Source organism: Lacerta agilis, chromosome 3, assembly GCF_009819535.1.
Source record: "Lacerta agilis isolate rLacAgi1 chromosome 3, rLacAgi1.pri, whole genome shotgun sequence".
NCBI classification, from domain to species: domain Eukaryota; kingdom Metazoa; phylum Chordata; class Lepidosauria; order Squamata; family Lacertidae; genus Lacerta; species Lacerta agilis.
In genome coordinates this window covers 12,146,754-12,174,239 of record NC_046314.1, presented here as the reverse complement: position 1 = coordinate 12,174,239, position 27,486 = coordinate 12,146,754, and the positions used below count along the sequence as shown (strand labels likewise).

Below are 27,486 nucleotides of genomic sequence, written 5' to 3'. Positions count from 1 at the left end.
GGTTTCACCTGGGCAGGTTTACACAAAACCACAGGAAGCAGACCCCATCTCTCTCTTTTGCATCGTCTTCTGAACAAGCTACATCTTAGGACAAGATGCTTTCTTGGCTTCCAGCCAATAGAGCACAAAGAGGCTTTTCTCCCTTATGGAGTTAGCTTCTACATGTAAATACATTTATCTAAGCCTGCCTGCCTGCCTTTCTGAGACTGTATTCTAAATCAGGATGCCTGTAAGTAAACTCTTTTATATCTTATAAACAGTACTGTGTTGTGTCTTTACTTTTAAGAGGGAAGAAGGGGAATATACCAGGAATATATATTTCTTATAGAGGCTTTAGCAAGCCTGTGCAAGCACGTCTGCTGTGTGTGTTTTAAAAGGGAATGTAACTCTGCTAAGTTTGGAGCTTGTTAACTCAAGCTGGGATGAGATATATAAAATAATATATCATCATCCACACTCCTAAACATTCCCACACAAATTGATAGATTGTGCCGAAATAGCTAAAATGACCAGAAGAATCAGAAATCAGGAAGACCAAGCTTTTAAAAAGGAATGGGGGAAATTTATAACTTATCTTAAAGATCGCTGTCAACAGTTAAAATCCTTAGTAGGATTGGAAAGTCACTTGTAGCTTAATGGTGATTTTTGCATACAATGGAGAGATAAAAGATTTGGATTAGTATAAAAGATGCAGGAGGAAATAATTAACAATAGGACCCACAAAGGGGAGGAGGGAAGTCCAGGAAATTCCTTGGAATCTTGTATTTATGTTGTGTGTTGGACATGTGACTGTAAAATTTTAATCTGAAAAACCAAACAAATTTATATATATATAAAGAAAACACTATTGGGGGGGGGGATAACAAGGGAGAAATAAACTCAAATTCAGAATAGCGAAAAGCCAAAGCAACCCTCCTCTTTAGGCATCATTTGGGCTCCTAATGATCTCTGTCTCTCTCATTGCGGCTTGAAGAAGAGGCGGTGGGGCGGGGCGGGGCGGGGCGGATGGCACACATACCCGCCTGGCGCACGCAGCTCGCTCCCCCCAGTGCGCAGGGCGCGTTTCTTGCGCGCCTCGCCTAGCACAGCATCTCATCGGATCGCCGCTACGAGGCGAGCTGGAGCTCTTTGGCCGGCGGCAGCCCGGATGTAGCAGCAGCAGCAGCAGCAGCAGCAACATCAGAGCCGGAGCCGCCGAGCGGTGGTGCTGCCTTGCCTCCTTGCTAGTGACAAGCCTCGGCGAGCACGAACATGGCGCTCGGAGCGATGTAACGGAGGCGCCGGGGCGGCCGGAGCTCGCTTGACAACCAGCCGGCAGCCTTTAGGTAAGCGCGACAGGCTTCCGCGGGGATGGGGAGAAAGGCTGGTTCCAGCGCGAGGACCATTCCCAGCCGCAGCATCCAGAGCCGGAGGAAGGGCCAGCGGGGAGCATCAGTAGCCTTTACCTGGAGAGGATGTGGGATGGGAGGAAGGAGGATGGAGGAGAGGGCACCCCGGGATGCCACTGCCTTTGTCAGCTTCCTCGGGGGACGGAAGAGCCTCGCTCTCCCGAAGGCAGCGCTGGCTCCCTTTTTCTAGAGGGAAGATGCGCCTGGGCAGCGTCTCTCTTGGAAGGATGGGAGGCAGTTGTGGGTGTGGAAGACTGTGGAGTGTGTGCCATTAGAGGCTATCCCAGCCCTCTCTCTTTCTCATTTACAGCATGGTGTGAGCTGCCAAATAAGCACCCCCTCAACCCTGCAAAATAATAATAACAATAAATAAAAATACCAGGGCTCTTTAGTGAGGGATGTGCCCATGCGTTTTTTGGGCTAGGGCTGTTGTGCACATGGTGTCTCAGGGACCGGACATTATCTGTTTGCAGAAATCTACATGCTTCGGTAGGATTGCCCACAGAGTTGGCCACATGCAGCATGCAATCATGTGTGCGCGCATGCACACACACACACACACCAGCGAGCATGTTTTTGGGTGTGGGTGTGCTGGGCGGGGAGGGGAGGGGAGGGGGGAGATTTAAGGAACTGCTGTGACTGCCTGCGTTGAGAGCGTGGCGATTCTCTGGTCTTGCAGATTAAAGGCGCGGTTCGAAACTGGGGAAATTTAATATTCTCCATGTGTGTGTTGTGCAGTAAGCCCTGCTGTGACCTTGTCATTTTAGATGTTGAGGAGGTAGGAAACACAGGGGGGGGGTGCTACCTTCCCAAACCTACTGAAACAATGCCCTCTTTTAAGAATCTGATGGAGAGTAGGCTACTTCTCAACTGCGAGCTGCTAGTTCTTTGATTTGATACTCTTGCTTATTTTAGAACGATGATACATGGCTGGCATTTATTTTTTTTTAAAATGTGTTTTATTTCATGTCTGCACCCCCTTGTTCATAAAACAAGGTGAGATAAAAATGTAAACGTCCAGTCAGATAAATATTGGAAATATTCTTTGGACAGCTGAGCGATTTCAAGAAAGGAAATAGGACTCTTGTGTCTATTTTAGAGAACTTTGCATAACAGCAAGACAAGATAATCCCTCACTAAGTGGAACACACATTATTTTACTCCCCTGTACAGGTATACTCAAAGGTAATTCTCAGTGTGTTCAATGAGGCTTACTCTGAGGTAAATGTGCATAGGATCGTACCCTTCATCAAATGCTTAAAAAAACACACCAAACAGATAGATTCACTTTTGTAGTTATTTTTATATAATACTACATCAATGATGTATTAAAAGAGAACATTGGGAGCAAGTTTTGTTTCAAGCTTAAGAATCAACTTTTCTTTAGGAGACAAATATTGCACAGGAGTTTAGTCTAAGAATAGCTCATTGAGAGAGCATGAGCCACAATGTAAGCACTGGGCAGGGTATCTTGGAGCCTTGCCAATGAAATCAATAGACGATCACACCAAGTCTATGATTATGCTGACTTTTTTTTTTTAATGCACTTCCAAGCTACTTAGGTCTGCCATTGTTTTATATGAAATGCAAAAGCTGTTTCTGATATTTGCTGCTGCTTTTATCTCACTCTTTGTGTGATACCTAATTATCACTGGATGTGACGGTTTGGATTTTAGTACAGTATCCTTTTCACTTTTTTAAAAAAGTCTCAGTTACTTCTGAATAATTTATCTCTGAGGTAGGAGGGTTGGGAGAAAACCACAACTGTATCGCAACTGACCTTGTTGTAGAAAGATACAAGGCTGTAGCCAGCAAGACAGTGGAATGACAAAAGGAAATTATTGCTGGCAAAGGAATGTCATGGTGATAATTCCAAAATACACCGTAGTAGGGCAATACCTTTATTAGGGCAACTCCAGTGCCACGTAACATTTGGGGAAGAAGCCAATTTTGCTACAAAGCCCCAAAACAGAAGGTGGGAACCTGTGGTCCTCCACATGTTGTTGAACTCTTTTTTATGAAATAATTTTTTATTTGATTTTACAAGTATAAAATTATAACAATACCACCGTACACATCCATATTTAAAGATTCCTCTGAATCTCTGGCCTGCCCATCTTCCCCTTCATGGGTCCTATTGTCAACCTTTTCAACTGCATATTATTCAGCAGTCCATATTTTATGTCACTCCACAATCTCCATAGTACTTGCTGCATTACAAGTGTTATTGCAATCCTGATAATGTTTTCATCTGTTTACAATGGTCTCCAAGATAAATTATAATTCCCCCCCCCATTCTTTATTAAAGTTTGGGTCTTCTTGGTTTCTTGGCTTTCTGGTCAGTTTTGCCATTTTGGCATAGTCCAACAGTTTAATTTGCCATTTTTCTCTGCCAGGGACTTTGTCTTCTTTCCATCTCTGGGCTAGTAGCATCCATGCGGCTGTTGTCACATACATAAAAAGTCTTTTCTGATCCTTTAGAATGTCAGCACCTAAAATTCCTAAGAGAAAAACCTCTGGGTTGTTGTTGTTGTTGTTTTTAATAAAAGTTAATTTAAACATTTTTTTCAACTCATTATATATCATTTCCCAGGATGCTTTTGTTACCTTACAGGACCACCACATATGATAAAAGGCGCCTTCTTTTCCTTTACATTTCCAGCAGTTATTTGTACCTGTTATACATTTTTGCTAGCTTACTAGGAGTCGAATGCCATCGGTACAACAGTTTCATATAGTTTTGTATATAAACACATATTGTTGAACTCTGTCTCCCATTGTCCATATGCATTGCCAATACTGTGGTTGATGGGAATCGGAATTCAACAACTGCAGGGCCACATCTTTCATACCTCTGCCATAAAAGTTTGCATTAGGGCTTCTCCACGCTTTCCCCCATTTGCCCCACTGCTTGCTCCTGAGGAAGCCCTCTCTTGACCACTGAATCGGAGCCAATGTCAACCAGGTTTTCAGCAAATTGATGTTTGCTTCGATACAGCAGTAAAGTGGGTTTTCCCAGGGAAAGCACAGGATAGATGGAAAACTCCATGCCTAGAAAGCAGCCTGAGACAAGCGTAAAACCTATCAGAGCTGTGGACAAGCATTAGTCTCAGTCTTAAAACGGAGTGCAGATTAATTTATCTTTGCTGGTATACAGGTTTAAGGTTATACTCTGGTTTGCAGTGGCATAGGAAGGGCGGGGCGTAGGTGGCATTCCACCCCAGGTTCCAGGGGAGGGGGGTGACACTCCCCAGCACCCCGTCCATTGCTCCCGTGGGGAGCCGGCAAGCGAGCAGCGGGTCTTGGGGCTGCCCGACCCGCCGCTCACTCGCCACCTCGCAGCAGTGCTGGCCGGATGCATCTGGCTGGCGCTGCTGCTCCCGTGGGGAGCCGGCGAGCGAGCGGCGGGTTGTGGGGCTGCCCAGCCCGCCGCTCGCTTGCTGGCTCGGATCCACTGCGCATGCCCGGAATTCCAGGCATGCGCAGTGTATCCAATGTGTTGTGGTGTCACGGCGCACGTGCCATGGTGCCCCACCCCCAGGGGGTGCCTCCATGCCGCCGCCCCGGGTGGCGTGGAGGCTTGCTATGCCACTGCTGGTTTGTTTGGATAAAGAGACAATGGCCAGTTCCTTGTTTTCTAGGACATAGAGTCCAGTAGTTCTAGTAATATAGAGTGTTTGACAGCAGGAAACAGGGTTTTAGCCTAGACCTCTTCCTGAAATTTTAGTTTTCTTATCATATGTGGTGGTCTTGTAGTAAGGTTAAAGCTTACTGGGAAATGATATATAATGAAATGAAAAGGATGTTTCTTTGGGGAATTATAGGGACAGAACTACCTAAAATTTATAGAAACTAATTCATGTATGCCACTAAAGCAGCAAGAATGTTACTTGCCTCAAAATGGAAAGAAGCAGAAGTCCCAGCAAAGGAAGAATGGATACAAAAACTTATGGAATATTCAGAAATGGTGAAGCTTACTGGAAGAATGAGAAATCGAGATAACAATATTATTATTATTATTTTTACAAAAGAATGAAAATGGTTTATTGAATATTTACAGATAAATTATAAACAGATAAAAACATTGGCAGTTTTATAAGAGTATATACTTAAAGAAGATGAATAAATGAGTAAATTAAGTTAATTTGGATATGCAGAAGATATTAAAAATATATGTAAGCAACCCCAGAAAGAGGGGGAAGGAAGTCAAGTTTTGAAATGCCAAAATGATTGTAAAATTAGTGAAATGTATAATAATAATAATAATAATAATAATAATAATAATAATAATAATAATATAGCACAGGGCTGAGATTTTAGTTTTCTATACCTGAAGGAGCGTCTCCACCCCCATCGTTCTGCCCGGACACTGAGGTCCAGTGCTGAGGGCCTTCTGGCGGTTCCTGCTACGAGAAGCCATGTTACAGGGAACCAGGCAGAGGGCCTTCTCGGTAGTGGCACCCGCCCTGTGGAGCACCCTACACCACCAGATGTCAAAGAGGAAACCAGCTACCAGACTTTTAGGAGACATCTGAAAGCATCCCTGTTTAGGGAAGCTTTTAATGTTTAATAGATTATTGTATTTTAGCATTCTGTTGGAAGCCGCCCAGAGTGGCTGGGGGGGGGGGCAGCCAGATGGGCGGGGTATAAATAATAAATCCAATGTGTGAGTATTCAAATCACAAGAACCCCCGTTTTCAGTCAAGTGCTACAGTCAAGTCACAACTTTGCAACCTCACTGAGAATTAGGTCATCATTGCCCACCGCAGTGTAGATTTCCGTGTCGTATGTTAAAAATGCGATGATTTAGGATCTTATGGGCTCAAGAATATTAATGCAGGGATTTCCTTATTTCTCTTTTGCATTCAGGAGACTTTCTGTCATGATGCTGTCAAAGTCTTCTCTATGCTTACATTGAGACCAGGAAAAGCTCAGCCCTTTGGAAACATGAAAGCTGATATCATTGCTATACAAGCTGGTGTTCACAGAGGCCTATGTTTCCCCCTCTCTTTAAAGGGGCAAAGGGAAGAAGTATCGCCAATCACTGGTGGCTGGGGAACTTTCATTGCCTCTTTTCAACAGGCGACAAAAGCTTTCGAAGCTTCACAGGAGTTCTAAGGTCTGCAAGAGGCTTGGGTGATCACATCGGTAAAGGTAAAGGGACCTCTGACCATTAGATCCAGTCGTGGACGACTCTGGGGTTGCGGCGCTCATCTCGCTTTACTGGCCGAGGCAGCTGGCGTACAGCTTCCGGGTCATGTGGCCAGCATGACTAAGCCGCTTCTGGCAAACCAGAGCAGCACACGGAAACGCCGTTTACCTTCCTGCCGGAGCGGTACCTATTTATCTACTTGCACTTTGACATGCTTTCGAACTGCTAGGTGGGCAGGAGCTGGGACTGAGCAACGGGAGCTCACCCCATCGTGGGGATTCGAACCGCCAACCTTCTGATCGGCAATCCCTAGGCTCTGTGGTTTAGAACACAGCACCACCCGTGTCCCTGAGTGATCACATACCCCCAAACATTTCTCCAATGAAAACAGGGACACCCTATTCCTTAACAGTGTTTGAAACTCCCATTGTTCTAGGCGCATTTTGCGACAGGGAATTTCATTAGCACGAGCAGTTTCTGAGCTCTGGGTGCCTAAGATTTCAGATTAAAAGTGGAGATTGGAAGGAAAGGAAGACCTTTTTCTGCCTCCCCACTTCCAGCTATTTGCTGAAGACTGGAGAAGAGACCTTCTTAAGAATATTAGGAGGGTGGGTAGGGGAAGGACTAGACCATGTGAAAAATGAACATATTATTTTAGCTGCAGTTCATTCGTTTTCAGCTTTGTATTTTTGTTATAAAAAAATGTGCCTAGACGTTCCGTTGTTGCACCCATAACCTAGGTTTAAGGTGCCATTTATTCATATCTCATTTTCTAGCACTGTTCCATAATAATAATAATAATAATAATAATAATAATAATAATAATAATAATTTTATTATTTATACTCCTCCCATCTATCTGGGTTGCCCCAACCACTCTGGGCAGCTTATAACATATATAAAAACACAATAAAACATGAAATATTGAAAAACTTCCCTATTCAGGGCTGCCTGCCTTCAGATGTCTTCTAAAGGTTGTATGGTTACTCATCTCCTTGGCTCGGGTGTGTGTGTGTGTGTCACATAACTGCATACCCTCCAACATTCATCTGATGGAAATAAGGACGTCCTATGAGAAAGCAGGACACTCCAGGACCAAATCGGAAACTGCGATGGCTTCTGTAAATCTGGGACTGTTCCTGGAAAACAGGGACACTTGGAGGGTCTGTGATTGGGCTTTGGGTGTCTTAGAGACGCTGATAGGCTTTTGGGGGAAAGTATCCCTCCTTTTTAAAGTTGTGATCTAGGACCTCTTATACTTGGTGCTCTGTCTAGCACCTGGTGGTGATGAACTGTACAGCATGCTTTCCGGGATGCAGGTGGCGCTGTGGTCTAAACCACTGACCCTCTTGGGCTTGCCGATCAGAAGGTCGGCAGTTCGAATCCCCGCAACGGGGTGAGCTCCTGGTGCTCTGTCCCAGCTCCTGCCAACCTAGCAGTTCAAAAGCATGCCAATGCAAATAGATAAATAGGTACTGCTGTGGCAGGAAGGCCCAAGTTGTGAGGTGCTATATAATTCAACAAGATGAGATGCTATTACAAAAAACAGGAGAAGAAGTCTGGGTGAATGGGAAACAATATAAAGGTTTGAAAGACACGGGGTCACAGATTAGTATTATACATCCTGATTTATTAAAAGCAGAAGATTTTATTAAAGGAAAAACTGTCAATTTAAAAGGAATACCCAAGCAGCCTGAAACCTTGCCATTAGCACGAGTTAATCTGACATATAAACAATGGTCTGGAGAATGGCAGGTAGCAGTTTCACCAGAAATCCCAGCTCCAATGTTAATCGGGTGGGATCTGCTCGACCATGTGCAGAGTGCATTTGTGTTTCCATGCACTCTGGTTTCCATCATGGTGTCCCGTTGTGCCAAAAGCAGTTTAGTCTTGCTAGGCACATGACCCAGAAATCTGTCTGTGGACAAACACCGACTTCCTCGGCCTGACAGCGATATGAGCGCTGCCACCCCATAATCACCTTTGACTGGACTTAACTGTCCTGGGGTCCTTCACCTTTTTTTTTTTTTTAACTAGCATCTTTCCCATTAAACCTCTGCTTAGGGCAGCAATGAGGCGCTTGCTCCCCTTCAGATGCCATTGGGCTCAACCCCAGCCAGCTCAGCCCATGGTCAGGGATGATGGGCTTTGCTGTTTGACATCAACATGAGAGGAAAAAAATCCCCTACCCTTTCCTTGGGGTTTCTTCCTCCCCCTTTCAGAGCCCTTTATTAGGCATTGCTTGCCTTTGGCTTTGGGCTGGAAGCCAGTTAATACCTTCCTTGTCAGCATGCGGTGTCCTTCCTTCACATTGGGATTCTGCAAGTTCGCTTCAGCTGGGCGTACTTGGGATTCACATGTGGCTATTTCCATGAACTGGCAATGATTAGTTCTCAGGAAGGTAACGTTTTGCCTTCTGCCTTCAACACGTAGCCGATCCCGTGGTTTGCACGATTTCATTTAAGCTCTGCACCAAGTCTGTGCAGCTCTGATCAGTAAGTTAAAGTCTCACCCACACATGTAACACAGCAAGGCGATACCTCTCTTTGTCTCCGCCATCGGCTGTGTCCTGTATGTTGTGTATTTAGAACTGCAGTGAGCTCTCATGAATTATAATTACAATCCTATGGTCAGTTGTACATACACTTTATTGATTCAACAGCATCTGTCCAATATAGGATAATGGTGAACTTGTTTCCAGAGTGTAAATTCTTGTCTAGAGAAAGCAGCACTATCCATTTTGTTGGGAGCTGGCCAGAGTGGCTGGGGAAACCCAGCCAGATGGGCGGGGTATGAATAAATTATAATTATAATTATAAATTATCCTGAGTCCTGTGATAATTGTGATGATGAACAAATGTTGACTCTGGAGACATGAGTAACTGGAGAAGAGGTATTTAGATGGTTTGTCTAGCTCATGACAAGCTTGGGACCTCTAAAGCAAAGCAAGCTCACCTATCTTTTACTGTTAAGTGTTGAAAGGTTTGCCATGTTTTTAAGGGGTCTGTTCTGTGTCTCCTGTAGCCATTCATTCCTCTTATCTCTCTGCCTTTGAGTTGGCTGGCTTCCATACGCAGTGGCTCACAGTCAAGTTAACTTCTTGCTCTTCAATTGTCCTTTCCCTTCTGACTTCTCCTTTCTCTCTCCCACAATGTGCTTGCAAGTTACTGCTCTTATCTGCAGCAGCACTTCTCTAGGAAGAGCGTTACTGGATGGAAGCTAGGCTGAAATAGCAGGATGCCAATGGCTGGGACTAATGGAAATCAGCACAATACTGTTATCAGGCCTGCATAACTTGTGACTACATGGAACGCAGCTTCCCAGATGTGCCTGGTGGCTCAGTAGGGTCTCACTAAAATAATATTGTGTTGGGAAAAACTGAGAAAAGGACAACTGAAAGGTGACATGTCATGACAGAAGTTTATAAAATTATGCGTAGCATGGAGAAAGTGGGGAAAGAATAGCTTTTCTCTCTTCACAACATTTTAAAAAAATTAAATTTATTTATTTGGTTTTTCAGATTAAAATTTTACAGTCACGTGTCCAACATACAACATAAAAACAAGAGTCCAAGGAATCTCTTGGACTTCCCTCCCCCGCTCCTATTGTTAATCATTTCCTCCAGCATCTTTTATGATAATCCAAATCTTTTATCTCTCCATCCTATCCAAAATTCACCATTAAGGTACAAGTGACATTCCAATCCTACTAATGATTTTAACTCTTTACAATGGTCTTTAAGATAAGTTATAAATTTTCCTCATTCCTTATTAAAAGTTTGGTCTTCCTGATTTCCAATTCTTCCAGTCATTTTAGCTCTTTTGGCATAATCCATCAACTTGATCTGCTGTGGTGTAGTGGTTAAGAGTGGTAGACTTGTAATCTGGGGAACCGGGTTCACGTCTCCGCTCCTCCACATGCAGCTGCTGGGTGACCTTGGGCTAGTCACACTTCTTTGAAGTCTCTCAGCCCCACTCACCTCACAGAGTGTTTGTTGTGGGGGAGGAAGGGAAAGGAGATTTTGAGTCACTTTGAGACTCCTCAGGGTAGTGATAAAGTGGGATATCAAATCCAAACTCTTCTTCTTCTTCTTCTCTGGTTGGGACTTTATCTTCTTTCCATCTCTGGGCCCATAACATCCGTGCAACCGTGGTCGCATACATAAATAGTCTTTTCTGCTCCCTTGGTATTTTGGCACCTACTCTTCAAAACATTGTGGACATCCAATGAAACTTATACCCTCCAACAGTTCTCCGATGAAAATAGGGATGTCCTATTCAATTGTTGTTCTTGTTGGTACCCCACTCATCTGACTGGGTTGCTTCAGCCACTCTGTACGGTTTCCAACATCTATAAAAACACAATAAAGCATTAAACATTTTTTTGTAAAAACTTCCCTGCACAGGGCTCCCTTCTGATGGCTTGGGGGTCAGATAATATCATACCCTCCATACCCTGAACTAGATGGGCCATTATCCTGACCGAGCAGGCACTTCTTATGTTATTACTGTGGAACTGGGACTTAAAAAAATGAGAAGGCTACCGAGCACCTGGCAGACACCATACTTGGCTATGGGTTGTGTTCACCTTGGTATGGTGCAATCCATACAAGCTATGTATACAAGGTATGGTGCAATCCATACAAGCTATGTATACAAGGTATGGTGCAATCCATACAAGCTATGTATACAAAACAATTTTCTTACAAACTAAAGCCACCTTCATCCCCAATATCTTTTATTAACAGCTACTTTACATATTAAGTTCTTTTTGATGACTTAAACTCAAAGCAATTTCATATACATTGCATTATATTCTTCTTCTTTAGCGATCACTCATAGCCGAGTAAGATTGTCTTCCGTAAACATGATTTTAACAGTGAGTCCGTAAGTGACTGTGGAGCCCATTTCTAGATCCACACATCCTTCCACAGTGGGGACATAGGTTTCTAGGTGGGAGTTGATCACGGTGAGGGTTTGCCAAGCGTGCCTTCCTCTTAGCACATTTCTCAATTTTGTCCTGAGTTTGAGTGTCTTCAAAGCCCAGTACACCTTTGGTAAAGGCCGTTCTCCAATTGGAGCGCTCGCAGGCCAGTGTTTTCCAGTTGTTGATGTTTATATTACATTTTTTAACATTTGCCTTGAGAGAGTCTTTAAACCTCTTTTGTTGACCAGCAGCATTACGCTTTCCATCTTTAAGTTTGGAATTGAGTAGTTGTTTTGGAATACGATAATCAGGCATCCGCACAACATGACCAGTCCAACGATGTTGATGTCGAAGAATCATTGCTTCGACACTGGTGATCTTTGCTTCTTCCAGTACACTGGCATTAGTTCGCCTGTCTTCTCAAGTGATGTGTAAAATTTTCTGGAGATACCATTGATGGAATCTTTCGAGGGGTTGCATTATATTATAGTTAGACATTAATTGGAGCAATCCTTAACATGCCTGTAACATTATTCCTATTTTGCCCATGAGGCAAGGGCAGGGGAAATATGATTTGAACTAGCAGGCAGAGCGTGAACTAGTATCGCTGGTTTCTTAAAGCAGAGATGGAGATTCTGTGGTTCTCCAGATGCGTATGGAGATGTTTTGGACCATTGGCTATCCTGGCTGGGGTTGATAGGAGTTGCGAGTCCAACAACAGCTGGAAGAGTAGAGGTTCTTCACCCAGGTTTTAATGCAGCTATTTGGGGTTTGTTGTCTGCTTGTTTGGTTGTAATTCACTTTGAGTTGCCCTAGAGAAGAGATAAAGTGACTAACAAATTCAGTAATTAATAGTAATACCCAGTTCCATGATCCATTGGTTCCATGATCACTGCAGCTGGTGACAGCAGTCATGAAATTAAAAGACACCTGCTTCTTGGGAGAAAAGCAATGACAAACCTAGACAGCATCTTAAAAAGCAGAGACATCACCTTGCCAACAAAGGTCCATATAGTTAAAGTTATGGTTTTCCCAGTATTGATGTATGGAAGTGAGAGCTGGACCATAAAGAAGCCTGATCGCCAAAGAATTGATGCTTTTGAGTTATGGTGCTGGAGGAGACTCTTGAGAGTCCCATGGACTGCAAGGAGATCAAACCTATCCATTCTGAAGGAAATCAGCCCTGAGTGCTCACTGGAAAGGCAGATCCTGAAGCTGAGGCTCCAATACTTTGGCCACCTCATGAGAAGAGAAGACTCCCTGGGAAAGACCCTGATGTTGGGAAAGATTGAGGGCACAAGGAGAACGGGATGACAGAGGACGAGATGGTTGGACAGTGTTCTCAAAGCTACCAACATGAGTCTGACCAAACTGTGGGAGGCAGTGGAAGACAGGAGTGCCTGGCGTGCTCTGGTCCATGGGGTCATGAAGAGTCAGACACGACTAAACAACTAAACAACAACAACAATACCCAGTGCTTTTTTCCCTAAAAATGTTTAGGGGTACTCTCATTTTAACTCAAGAAAATGACCATTTTATAGTTCAAATTGGGAATACAGTAAATACAGTAAATGGACAAAAGTATAAAGATTCACAAAATGTATAGGGGTATGTATACCCCTGCATACCTCCAGAAAAAAAGCACTGGTAATACCCCTCTTGTCACTTCTCTTCCCCTCCCCTGGCTCAGAATGCCTCCACCCCTCTGTCCACAGATACAGAAACACACTCTACTTTCCCAGAGGATCTGTGTAAAATCCTTGTTCCAACAGCTTTTTGCAGACACAGCATCAAAGAAGACAAAAAGCTTTCATTTCAGGCAGGATTATATGAGAAAACACAATTACCGGTATTTGCAAGGCTGGGGCTTATGTGGTCACTCTTACAGTTTCAGGCTACTGTCAGAACAAAGATACATGGTAAGATTCATGCACTGTGCTTCTAGTTCATTGTTTTCACAAGACCCAAACTAAACAGTTTACTGGAAGAGATGCCCCCCCCCAATGGAGCGAGCCCTACCCAGTGCAAAACTGAGTTTCCAAAACAAAATGCTTCACCTCCACCTCCCAATCTGTGTGACAGCTCTAAGTCAGAGTGCACAGCATTTTCCACGCTGGTGAATTTCCTATGTCCCAGTTCAACAAGGGCAAGTTTGAAACAGGCCTTTTCCCCCAGAAGCTAAAGTACCAACTCTTATTAGCTCATCTCGTGGCGGAAAGACAAAAACATGCATTGTGCTCAGGGCCCTGGTAGCACAGGGAGGTGAAAGGGGGTGAGCAATGGAATACTTGCCCAGAGCACACAAGCACATATTATTCATCCTAAAGTCTCCCCATCCTTTACAGAGGAGCACACGTCCTCTACTGCAAACTTTCAAAGCTCTCCTGGGGCTTCCAGCTCATTGCAAGGGGTTGGGTTTGCTCTAGTGAAAGGTATTTGAAGATTATGGGTTTGAAGGCATTCGATTTATCTCCTCGCATGCTGACTTCCACCCTGTCTGTATCCGTAATTCAGGCATCCTTGCTGCCAAGTTGGTCATCACAGAAGAAGTGGGGAGGTGTCACAGGAGGGGGGTGGATTATTTATTTATTTATTTATTTATTTCCCACCCATCTGGCTGGGTTTCCTCGGCCACTCTGGGCGGCTCCCAACAGGATATTAAAAACACGATAAAACATCAAACATGAAAAGCTTCCCTAAACAAGGCCGCGGCATTCTGAATTAGCTGTAGTTTCCGGGTCACCTTCAAAGGTAGCCCCACATAGAGCGCGTTGCAGTAGTCCAAGCGGGAGATAACCAGAGCATGCATCACTCTGGCGAGACAGTCTGCGGACAGGGAGGGTCTCAGCCTGCGTACCAGACATAGCTGTCAACTTTTTTCTTTTCTTGCGAGGAATCCTATTTAGAATAAGGGAATTTCCCTTAAAAAATGGGAGAAGTTGACAGCTGTGGTACCAGATGGAGCTGGTAGACATCTGCCCTGGACACAGAACTGACCTGCGCCTCCATGGACAGCTGTGATGTCAAGCAGACCTGCCCCCTATCCCTCGCATGAACGTCACTGTGTCAGAGCCTCCACATATATGCCTGCATGTGTGAAGTCTTCTTTGTGACCCAAAACCCAATTTAATCAGGATTCTGTGTAACAGGGAAGACTTCATGCCTACAGATGCATAGACAAGGGCTCAGCCAAAGGCCATTGTGTCTTTTGTGTGAAGGCTGCAGCATGGAGGTTTACTCCTCAGCATGCCATGGGAGGAAGAATGCCCAAAATGGGACCCATAATATTAGAACTTATCAAGTGATCTCTCCATTCTACACAAATAATTCTAATACCTCAGCCAGTGGTTTCATTCACAAATAAGATGACCTGCCATGGTAGTTCAAATCCTAGGTAACTCAGGGTACGTACTTGGATTTTCCAATTAAGATGCAGCTTCCTGTGGAGTCTATGCTAGGAGAAGAACTGTAGCTCACTGGTAGAGCACAAGCTTTTCAACCCTAACTTCTTAAGCTGCAATCTCTGGCATCTTCTGTTAATAGGGTCACATGCGATGGGAAGATCCTCTATCTGAGACCAGGGAGAACCAGGGCTAATCAAGAGTAGACCAGGGTGAAGAACCTGTGGCTCATCAGATGATGTCAGATTACAACTAGGGGACGCAGGGGACACTGTGGTCTAAACCACTGAGCCTCTTGGGCTTGCTGATCGTAAGGTCAGCGGTTCAAATCCCCGTGATGGAGTGAATTCTTGTTGCTCTGTCCCAGCTTCTGCCAACCTAGCAGTTCAAAAGCACACCAGTGCAAGTAGATAAATAGGTACCGCTGTAGTGGGAAGGTAAATGGCATTTCCATGCACTCTGGTTTACGTCATGGTGTCCCATTGTGCCAGAAGTGGTTTAGTCATGCTGGCCACATGACCCGGAAAGATGTCTGTGCACAAATGCCAGCCTGGAAGTGAGTTGAGCGACATAGTTGCCTTGACTTGACTGAACCGTCCAGGGGCCCTTTACCCTTTTTTTACTTAGACTTCAACTCCCATAATCACTGACCTTTGACTATGCTGGCTGTGGCTGATGGGAGTTGGTGTCCAACAGCATCACGGACTCCCCATTCCTGGTGTAGACAGCACTGGCCAAATGGAGCGATCTCCTGGTATGTTCCTATGTCCCAATGTCCCACTATCTCTATCATATGTTCCACTATCTCTGTAGAATGTGCTTCTGTGACACATGTTTGCAAGCATTCACATGCTACATTTTAGATGTATAATTAAACATGTGGGGGAAGTGGCCGTCTCTTTTCATAGTTGGCTTGATTGTTATGCTAAATGATGGCTGGATTATTGTAGCAAACTGAAAACAGGGGCTGCCTTGGCACCTAACTGCTGGTGATTAGTAAATGGAAAATATTGTTTCGGAACTCTATATTCATGAGATGAGCCTCCCTAGATCAAAAAGATAAAAGGATTTTAGCATCTCCAGTTTTCAAAAGCCAAGTAAAAATGCATAAGTCTGATTGTGGCATAACTTGGCAGTGACTCACCCTCAGTCCAGGATGAGTCAGGTGATAGCCAGTAAACCAGCAAGGATCAAACTGGGAATAGACAATGCATTTCTCATGTGATTGCCTATTCTGGGCTCCTTGCCAATTTAACTCCTCTCTCTCCCTTCCTGGAGTGCCATTATCCACCCATGAGTTTCCATGTAGCTCATGGACAGGGAATCTCTTCCCCTTCAGATATAGTTGGACTTCAACTCCCATTGTGCCTCAACATCTGGTTGTGGCTGATGGCAATTGATGTCCAACAACATCTGAAGGTCCTCAGGTTCCCCATCCCTGAAGTAGATCCCAACAGGTACTGAAAGTGATGATCCATCTCTTCTTCTTCTTCTTCTTCTTCTTCTTCTTCTTCTTCTTCGATCCCTCATAGCCGAGTAAGATTGTCTTCCATAAACACGGTTTTAACAGTGAGTCCATAAATGACTGTGGAGGACAATTCTAGATCCACACATCATTCCACAGTGAGGACATAGGTTTCTGGGTGGGAGTTGATCACGGTGAGGGTTTGCCAAGCATGTCTTCCTCTTAGCACGTTTCTCCCTTTCGTCCTGAGTTTGAGTGTCTTCAAAGCCCAGGACACCTTTGGTCAAGGCTGTTCTCCAGTTGGAGTGCTCGCAGTCCAGTGTTTCCCAGGTGTCAGTGTTTATACTACATTTTTAAAGATTTGCCAATGAACCTCTTCTGTTGACCACCAGCATTACACTTTCCATTTTTAAATTTGAAATAGAGTTCTCGCTTTGGAAGACAATAATCAGGCATCCACACAATATGACCAGTCCAACGAAATTGATGTTGGAGAATCATTGCTTCGACGCTGGTGATCTTTGTTCCAATACACAGGCATTAGTTTGCCTGTCTTCCCAAGCAATGGGTAACAATTTTCGGGGACACTGTTGATGAATAACAAGGTGATGATCCAGAGAGTGAGATGATCCATCTACCATGAACTGGACTCCTTCAAATAGGCTAACAGTGAAGATAGTCATACCAAGTGTCTTGACACAGTGGTTTGATCTTTAATGCACAAACATTATTCCCTCAAATCTAGTGTCTCAGTGCTGCATAATTGTATCCCCGGCAAGCCGCTTGCCGCATACTTTAGAATAATTGCCCTCAGCCTAATTAGTTTATTCCTATACTGTAGCAAATGCAAAAGTCACTGCACATTGGAGAGGGGGCGAAGGTTCTCCAAATACACCCAGTGAAATGTCCTTTGGTTATGTGAATACATAATTCACGGTCCTAAGGCCGATTTGTAGATTGAGAAACAACCCCTAGATCTGCGTAAAATGACAGTTCTCACGGGGGTGGGGTGTTACAGGAGAAGACTATTCAGAGAAGACCCCGTGGTAGCTTGTGGGCTGAGGGTTTCATAAGCTGGAATTCATAAGCCAACGTCAAGCTGTGATTTCATATCCTGGCTCATTTGCCAGGGAGAGGTTGTGCATGTTTGCATAGTGTTCGTGCATACCTTGACTTATGTACCCAGACTTTGAATGCCTGAACCCTGAATATGTGTATTCTGGGATGCCTTGTTTCATTTAGATGGTGAGCCTTTTTTCATGTGAAGGCAGAATTCCCTTAGGAGGAATTGTGGACTGCATGGCCAACCTCTCTCTTCTCTCTCTTCCTCCCCCCCCCCCAAAAAAAAATTCTGCTTGAGAGGGATAGATCTGTCTTGTAAAAAGTCTGACTTGCTCGCAGAGCTTTTTCCTCACCTCCTCCTTTCATCACTTTGTAAATTTAAGTGTTCCTCCTGTTCCTCTCTCCTGCCTGCTTCTCTCCGCCAGCTCCCTCCACTCATGTGAAGTAAGGCTAAGGGTCACAGGTTCCCCATTCCTGGTTTAATCAGTCAGCTTCTTATATTTGCTATGGTACTTATATATGAAGGGACCGGCGGGAAGGTAAGCGGCGTTTCCGTGCATTGCTCTGGTTTCGCCAGAAGTGGCTTTGTCATGCTGGCCACATGACCCAGAAGCTGTCTGTGGACAAATGCCGGCTCCCTTGGCCTATAGAGTGAGATGAGCACCGCAATCCAGAGTCATCCATGACTGGACCTAATGGTCAGGAGTACCTTTACCTTTATTTATATATAGCACCACAAGTTGAGATGGTGGCTCTCTAGCCTAGAACTCATCGAGGTGTTCATCCTTGCCTGGACTTTACAACCTACAGGTGAGAGCTCATATGATGGAACTCTCCTCTATATAGAAAACACAATTTCCCACACATAGAAAAGAAGAAGAAGAAGAAGAAGAAGAAGAAGAAGAAGAAGAAGAAGAGGAGGAGGAGGAGGAGGAGTTTGGATTTGATATCCCGCTTTTCACTACCCAAAGGAGTCTCAAAGCGGCTAACATTCTCCTTTCCCTTCCTCCCCCACAACAAACACTCTGTGGGGAGAGTGGGGCTGAGAGACTTCAAAGAGGTGTGACTAGCCCAAGGTCACCCAGCAGCTGCATGTGGAGGAGCGGAGACACGAACCCGGTTCCCCAGATTACGAGTCTACCGCTCTTAACCACTACACCACACTGGCTCTCACCTCAAGGTAAAAAAATAGGCCCCCACCTCCCAGATATGCATTTTTAGGTACAGGGATTCTTTTAAAAAATCAACTTGCGTGAGCTTTCACCACATACTGAAAGTGGCCACCTTAGTGAGAATAGTGCCGTAGACATGCATAGTATTGATTGCAACTTTCATTCAAGCATTCTTTATGACTATTACTTTTAGGGGGGGGGTCTAAATCTTGCCTTCATCTGAAACATGGATTCCTGGTGGTATACTTAAAAGTAAGAAGTTGATACATTTTACAATAATAATGATGATAATGATATATGAGAAATAATTCTGTAGCAATCAGAGCTGCGAAAAGACTCACAGATGAGGAATGTGGATGTGGAAGAACAATGTTACAGAATAAATCTACTTCTCCTTGAATAACTAAACCGTTTCTGGCACACAGCGCACTGTCTATTTTTGTTCTGAGTGATAGCTTGACAGCTAAGCAAACTTAAATGTTCTTTAGCTGGCAAATGTCACCAGTTCTCTCCTTCACCCCCCCCCCCCCGTTGCATAAGATGATCCACTTGTGAGTTTATTTCCAACTCAATTTCAACATCCCTCTCATATATCCACATAATTAAAAACTGGAATAAAGTAGCATTATATGACTGCAGCTAGGATTCCGCCCAGAAGTGATTATCAGTGTCAAGAGGTTAGCCCTGGACTTGGGATACCTCAAGGATTTTTAAAATCATTAATATTATTTTGCATTTGGGAAGTGTAAAATGTGCCTGCCTTTCCTTTATGAAATGTATAAATTAGCATTATATCGCTGAGTAACCATGCCGGATAGAGAGGGTCGTAGTTAATGTAGGAAATTCACTGCCAAAACATGTAGGATTACAGGAAGCTAGCTTATATTGAGTCAGACAGTTGGTCTTTTTAGCTCAGTATTGTTTTCACTGACTGGTTGCGACTATCTGGGGTTTCAGAGATGGAGTCTTTCCCACCCTTCTGGAAGACCTCAAGGATTGAATCAGGACATGCAAAGCGATGTTCTGCCATGGAGCTGTGGCTCTTCTATTCATGTGGATCAGACCAAAGAACTATCTAGGCTAGCATTCTGTTTAGGCAACGTCCAACCAGATGGTCCTTGAGAAGCCCATAAGCAGGGCATGAATGCTACCTCCTTCTGCTGTGATGATGGCTGCAGGCTTAGGTGGCTTGTGAAATAGGATTAGAAAAACAATTACAGAGTCAATCAGTGGACAACAAATACCAGTTTCCAAGGAATACCCAATGTAAGCGATGTGTTGCCCTCATACCCAGTGGAATTCCTGGAAGTATCTGAGATCCAGCTCCAAGGGCCTTCTGGCGGTACCCTGCCTGTGAGAACTGAGGTAACAGAAAACCAGGCATAAGTAGTGGCACCTGCCTGTGGAACACCCATCAGATGCCAGGGAAATAAACAACTATCTGACTTTTAGAAGACATCTGAAGGCAGCCCTGTTTAGGGAAGTTTTTAATGTTTGATGTTTTATTGTGCTTTTAATTCTTTTGGGAGCCGCCAAGAGTGGCTGGGGAAACCCAGCCAGATGGGTGGGATATAAATTAATTATTATTACAGTGGTACCTCAGGTTGCAGACGCTTCAGGTTACAGACGTTTCAGGTTACAGACACCGCTAACCCAGAAATAACGCTCCAGGATAAGAACAGAAATTGTGCTCTGGCGGCGCAGCGGCAGCGGGAGACCCCATTAGCTAAAGTGGTGCTTCAGGTTAAGAACAGTTTCAGGTTAAGAACGGACCTCCAGAATGAATTAAGTTCTTAACCTGAGATACTACTGTATTATTATTACTATTATTAGCCAATGTTTAGATAAGTACTGTAGACCCCCTGCTTTTCAAAGCCAAGACATGGACCCCCTCTTTTGAAAAAGAAGAAGAAGAAATCTCTATGGTAGTTTTAGTTTTGTGAATGGTTCCACAGACCCCCTGGGTGGGTTACATGGACCCCCTGGGGTCCACAGACGACCAATTGGGAATCACTGGTCTAGAAAGAATGCTAGTTCTACTCAGTTGAGCTGTCACAATTTTAACAGCATAATCTTGTGCATGTATGTTCAGAAGGTCCAGAGGGTAGCAACATGAGAACAGGCCTTTTCTGCAGTGGCTCCCTGTTTGTGGAATGCTCTCCCCAGGGAGTTTCGGCTGGCACCTTCACTATACCGTATTGGCCTGAATATAAGCCACACTTTTTTTTTCTTTCAAATTCCAACCGTGAAAAGTTAAAGTGCGGCTTAAATTTGCAACCTTACAAAAATTGGCTTTTACAATATCGCTGCTGAAACAGACATACGGTAAAACGTTTTATTGCCGATTTGCGAGCTTGAGACTGTTGTGCAATTAATTCTAAAGTCATTCATCGCTTTCCCCGTGTTTTACAGTGCAGTATTGATTTTTTTTATTTGCATTTATGGTGCTACGAACAGGTGTTTAACCCACTTGTGGGTCCTCTCTAGTACCCATAGGATTTTCTTCTACATTTGCCATTTACGGGTGTGAGTGCCTGTCAAATTTTAAGGGAGTGGCTTATATTCAGGTATTGTCTTTTATTCTATCCCTGCCCACTGAATTTTAAAGGTGCGCCTTAAATTCAGATGTGGCTTATATTCGGGCCAATACGGTACATCTTTGGGCATTCCTCTTCAACCAGGCCTTGGGCTGATTAACAGCTTTGAGCCGCCCTGAGATTTACCGTACAGGCGTAGGGCGGTATACAAATCTAATAAATAAAAACCAAAACATATCTTTGTACATGTTTTGTGGGATGTGGGTAGCTTATTGTTTTTATTATGATGATGACGACGCACTTTGTGCATCTGTGAACCATCCAGAAATTTAATAAATAAAATAAATAAAAGTAAGCTCCACTGATTTCAGTGAGGCTTACTGCTCCCAGGCGAAGTGGCTATTGAATTGCATCCTAGGTCACCAATAGCAACTTCTAGACAAGGGTTATTAATTTTCCTAGAGTCATAAAGGTAAAGGTAAAGGGACCCCTGACCATTAGGTTCAGTCGTGTCCGACTCTGGGGTTGCGGCGCTCATCTCGCTTTACTGGCCGAGGGAGCCGGCGTACAGCTTCCGGGTCATGTGGCCAGCATGACAAAGCTGCTTCTGGCGAACCAGAGTAGCGCACGGAAATGCCGTTTTTTTTACCTTCCCGCCAAAGTGGTACCTATTTATCTACTTGCACTTTGATGTGCTTTCAAACTGCTAGGTTGGCAGGAGCAGGGACTGAGCAATGGGAGCTCACCCCGTCATGGGGATTCGAACCACTGACCTTCTGATCGGCAAACCCTAGGCTCTGTGGTGTAACCCACAGCACCACCCGCATCCCGCATTCCTAGAGTCATAGAATCATAGAATTGTAGAGCTGGAGGGGACCCAAGGTTGATCTAGTCAAGGCATAGGCAAACTCGGTCCTCCAGATGTTTTGAGACTACAATTCCCATCATCCCTGACCACTGGTCCTGTTAGCTAGGGATGATGGGAGTTGTAGTCCCAAAACATCTGGAGGGCCGAGTTTACCTATGCCTGGGGTAGAGCAATCTCATTTCTTGTAACATGAAGCCATTGGTTCGTGTCCTACCCTCCAGAGCAGGAGTAGGTTGAAAGCTATCCACTGAGACAATACTGTTCAACCTGAATCAACTGAGCCTACGAATAGAGAAATTCTAATTATACCCAGTTTATAACAACTTTGAGGAGAGAAGCCATTCTTCAACTTGCTCGTGTTTGCTGTTGTCTGGAAGGGGATAGGGAGCCTACTGCCACCCACATGTGGCTGGACTACAACTCCCATTAACCATTGTTCACAATGGGAGTTGGAGTTCAGAAACACCTGCAGGACCACAGACACTTTGACCCTGGTCTAGGAAGTCAATATACAGCAACACTCTTGCCTTCACGTGTGAAACTGTCTCTGAATCTTGGTGAAGGAAAGAGGCCTTCTGCAAGGAGAGAAAGTTGTTGTTCATTTGAAGGATAACACCTCCTTTGAAGGGTTATTTAAATAATATCTCTTCACATTCTGTTTAAGCATATGCACCTCTTTCTTTAACGGGAGCCAGACTCTTCTGCCCGAGGTGTTGCACTTTGAAAATGTGCTCGGAAACCCCTTTTCTGGGAGTTTTTGTTTTATCCCTTTGAAAAGTACAGAATGAATAATTCAAAGAGTAGACTTTAGGTAGCATAATCTGCTCAGATCCAGATCGTTGGTCCATCTCAGTATTCTCTGTACATCAGTAGGCAGTTGCTCTCCAGAGTCTCTGGCAGGGGTGTATTTCAGAAACGTTCATCTAACACGGTGTTCTCTGAAGACCACTGAAAAGAGGAACAGTGGTACCTTGGTAGTTGAACAGCTTGGCTCCTGAACAAATCGGCTCCTGAACGCTGCAAACCCAGAAGTTTGCGAATGTTTTTCGGAAGCCAAAAAACTGACACGGCTTTCACAGCTTCTGATTGAGTGCAGGAAGCTCCTGCAGCCAATTGGAAGCTGTGCCTTGGTTTTTGAACCGTTTCGGGAGTCGAATGGACTCCCAGAATGGATTAAGTTCAAGAACCAATGTACGGCTGTACTTCATTTCTAGCTCAATCAAGTCTTGCTGAAAGTTTGAGAGTTAAAATGCAGGAATCATATAAAAATTGAGGGGAATGAACAGACAACTGAGCAGATTTGTGCCTGGTTGTTGTTATGGTTGTTGCTGACAGCACAGCGCGTACACTGAGAGGGAGGTGGATGGGGGCCTTTGCCAACCAAAGCCAGCTTTGGAAGCGCATGGGGTGTACATAAGCAAGGAGATAAGCCAAATGTAACAGCGATAACGGCAAGCTGGTTTGCCACCACTTGAATGTCAACGGGGCATCTCCATTTGGTACGTTTTCCGCATACTTTTTTTTTTTATTATGGTTGACTCTCCCAGCTTCATCAACCAGTTCACAAGTTGCAAAGTTAGGGATACCATTTCAGCCATTTGGTGAGGGAAGAAGAAGAAGAGTTTGGATTTGATATCCCGCTTTATCACTACCCGAAGGAGTCTCAAAGCGACTAACATTCTCCTTTCCCTTCCTCCCCCCACAACAAACACTCTGTGAGGTGAGTGGGGCTGAGAGACTTCAAAGAAGTATGACTAGCCCAAGGTCACCCAGCAGCTGCATGTGGAAGAGCGGGGATGCGAACCCGGTTCTCCAGATTACGAGTCTACCGCTCTTAACCACTACACCACACTGGCTCTCTGGGAGAGCATGCAAGCAGGGCTTAAGCATATCTCCCATTGACAGCTACTGGTGTTTTGTTTTCCTGTTTAGTTCTGTGAATGCTGAAGTGTACTAGGGGGACTAGGCTAGTCTCCTAAATGTTCCTTGTAAATCAGAGTATTAAAGTATTAGATCATGGAGTCTTTTCCCCAAAGCCTGGGAAGCTTCTGCCTGGCTTAGAGAGGGAGACACAATGCTCACACCCAAAAACATCAGGATGTAGTGACGTCACACACATGATGCCCCCCCCCAATCACTCTTGCAAGCTGGTGCCTCTGGCCCTAACCTACAAAAAATATATATATCATTGCACGCAACTTCTGATAACCACTACATTCTTCAAAAGATACTGTGCACCTCACCTTTTCTTCAAGGAATTCAAGGTGGCCTACATTGTTCTCTTCCCTGTGAGGTAGATTTAAAGTCACCCATCCTACAAAAATATCCTGGGCTGTTTTTCTTCTTGATGCTGCTGCATATAGGCCACTTTTACTATCCCAGTTTCACCCTTGTAGAGTTAGGAGATTGACAGATGTCTTGGAGTATGTCTTGAAGTCCAGAGCTGAGGGACTATGATGGTGGTTTTCTGGGTGGCACTGTGGGTTAAACCACAGAGCCTAGGACTTGCTGATCCAAAGGTCGGTGGTTCGAATCCCCGCGATGGGGTGAGCTCCCGTTGCTTGGTCCCAGCTCCTGCCCACCTAGCAGTTTGAAAGCATGTCAAAGTGCAAGTAGATAAATAGGTACGGCTCTGGCGGGAAGGTAAACGGTGTTTCCGTGCGCTGCTCTGGTTCACCAGAAGTGGCTTAGTCATGCTGGCCACATGCTGTACGCCGGCTCCCTCGGCCAGTAATGTGAGATGAGTGGCACAACCCCAGAGTCAGACATGACTGGACCTAATGGTCAGGGGTCCCTTTACCTTGGAGTATGTCTTGAAGTTCAGAGCTGAGGGACTATGATGATGGTTTTCTGGTACCTCCTTAATTATTTTACCATGTGGTTTCTCCTTCCCCATCAATGCTCCTTTCAGATGCAACAGCTGTAAGAGGGGATTCCACATGGATGTAGGAGATAAGGACCAGGAATCTTGAAATACTTAACTTTTTTGTTTACAAGGTAAGTTTCTTTTACCTTTCAGTTTCGCAACAAAAACTTTAAGGCTGTAATCCCATAGTCACTTACCTGGGACTAAGCCCCGTCAAACAAAATGGGACATGGTCTCAAGTATTTGGGTCACATTTTAATGTTGTTCTACAAAAGTCACAATTTCTAGACCAGCACATGTACTGAAAGGCAGCTCTCCTTTGAAATCTGCACTGGTTCAAATTTTGCAATACAGAACTGTGTAGAGCAATGAAAAGTGCCCACACCTATGTCGATATTAGTGAAAATACAAAAATGAGCTTTACTGATGGGAAAGTGTTAGCAGAAATGCACAGACTTAAGAAAATTTCCAAGAGAAAATGTGTTTATTAGGATAAATAAGTAGGAGGATGCATGTGAATTTTCATGCAGACTTTTTAAATTAAAAAAAAATGCAAATATAGGCAGAAATGAGGTGAACCAAATTTAAGACAGGAAAATTATATGATTGCACTGTAAAAACTATTATTTCAGCATGAGGTCAAAATAAAAGACCATTTAAAAAAATGTAACGACCTCTACTGCTCCAAATCTTTGGTTATGAGTTGAGTATTTTATTTTATTTTTATGGTTTTGGGAGCTGACAGTGAATAACTGTTGCATGTGTCAGGGCTCTTATTTACTTCCACCCAGCTGCTATCTCCCCGGCAGTTTGTAAGCAGTCTTTTCAGTGACAGCTTTGCCTCGTGGAGACGGTGAAATGCCCTCCCAAGTCAATATTCCCCTCTGTTTTTCATTGCACGCTGAGGCCGCCTCCAAACCTGAGCCAACAAGTTTCCAGATATGTAAACTGGGGAAGGGCCATAGACAATACTGACCTGGATGGACCAATCAGTACAAGGCAACTTCCTGTGTTCCTAGTTGAAGTTTTTCAGTCTTGTCCCTCCCCATGGATTGCCCGATTTGCTACTGCTGCTGTCTCCTCTTTCCCGCCATGGTTGCATCCTATCCTCACTAGGGGAAGGCTAATGGAGTATCCTGCTATTGGGTCCCCATCTTACCCCAGTCACAGGAGAAGGAAAATACAGGGGGATGAGGTGGCAGTTGTTGTGAACAGTGGAGCCAGCAGAGAAGAATGTGACTGGAGATCTTTAGCAAGTGTTCGATTTGCTGCCAGTATCTCTCTGACAATTCAGGATTTCAAGGAGGGCTAGAGTACATCTGAAGAACATCATTGAAGCACCGTTTTTCATCTTAGGCCAGTCTTTGTCCTCAATCTGACTCAGCCACATGAATCACAATAATCATTTACAGCTGCTTTCACCATGCCATCCACATGTTTTAGAGTACCTTTTACCAACTTCCATTGGTAGGGGGGGAAAGCTACAGCTATTCATGGTTAGCTTGACCGCACAAGGTCATGTGCTGGTAACCTCTCAGTTAGGGATGCAGGTGGCACTGTGAGTTAAACCACTGAGCCTAGGGCTGGCCGATCAGAAGGTCAGCGGTTTGAATCCCCACAACAGAGTGAGCTCCCGTTGCTCTGTCCCAGCTCCTGCCAACCTAGCAGTTTGAAAGCACGCCAGTGCAAGTAGATAGGTACCACTGTGGCGGGAAGGTAAGCAGTGTTTCCGTGCGCTCTGGTTTACGTTGCGCCAGAAGTGGTGTTCTGTTGCACCAGAAGCTGTTTAGTCATGCTGGCCACATGACCCGGAAAGCTGTCTGTGGACAAACACCAGCTCTCTCAGCCTGAAAGCAAGATGAGCGCCGCAACTCCATAGTCGCCTTTGACTGGACTTAACGGCCCAGGAGTCCTTTACCTTTTTTAAAACTTATTTGAGAGATCATCTTATGCACCCAGCAGATCGCTGCAGTCTGCAGGAGAGTTTTTCCTGCAAGTTATAAAGCTCTCCGAGGCCCACTCCACAGTAACTTTGAGCAGGGCTTTTAAAGTAGCTACTCCTATCCTGTGGAATAGCATTCATGTCAATATAACAACAGTTGCCCACTATTGGCACTTTCCGGAAACCATTGAAGACGTTGCTATAGCCGGCTTTCCTGGCTGGATAAATGGGCATTTGCCACAAGTGGCAACTTTGTATGGTTTTAGTTTGGTTTTAAATAAATTTGCTGTTGTTGTTGATTTTAATCTTTTGTTGTTGAAACGAGTTTGGTATTTCATTATCTTTAGCGTATGTAGCCTTGAGACGGTTGCTTAGCAGGCAAGCAGTCAGCTAGACTGGTGACTGGGAGCGGCCGCCGAGACCACATAACACCGGTGGTGAAAGACCTACATTGGCTCCCAGTACGTTTCCGAGCACAATTCAAAGTGTTGGTGCTGACCTTTAAAGCCCTAAATGGCCTTGGTCCAGTATACCTGAAGGAGTGTCTCCACCTCCATCGTTCAGCCCGGACACTGAGGTCCAGTGCTGAGGGCCTTCTGGCTGTTCCCTCGTTGTGAGAAGCCAAGTTACAGGGAACCAGGCAGAGGGCCTTCTTGGTAGTGGCGCCCACCCTGTGGAATGCCCTCCCACCAGATGTCAAAGAGAAA

At 44.6% G+C, this 27,486-nt stretch overlaps 1 protein-coding gene across 4 annotated transcripts in view; it reads left to right on the top strand.

Annotated features, from left to right (window-relative positions):
• The first annotated feature begins 1,118 nt into the window (after positions 1–1,118).
• The window catches only part of PAK5 (p21 (RAC1) activated kinase 5), a 101,537-nt gene continuing 75,169 nt past the window's right edge, over positions 1,119–27,486 (top strand). For 2 of the 4 annotated variants that reach the window (XM_033142852.1, XM_033142848.1), the window contains exons 1-2: positions 1,119–1,325; positions 24,883–24,968. The gene's annotated coding sequence lies outside the window, so the exon portion shown is untranslated. The remainder of the gene's footprint in view (positions 1,326–24,882; positions 24,969–27,486) is intronic. The other 2 variants (XM_033142849.1, XM_033142853.1) reach the window with 2 other exon arrangements.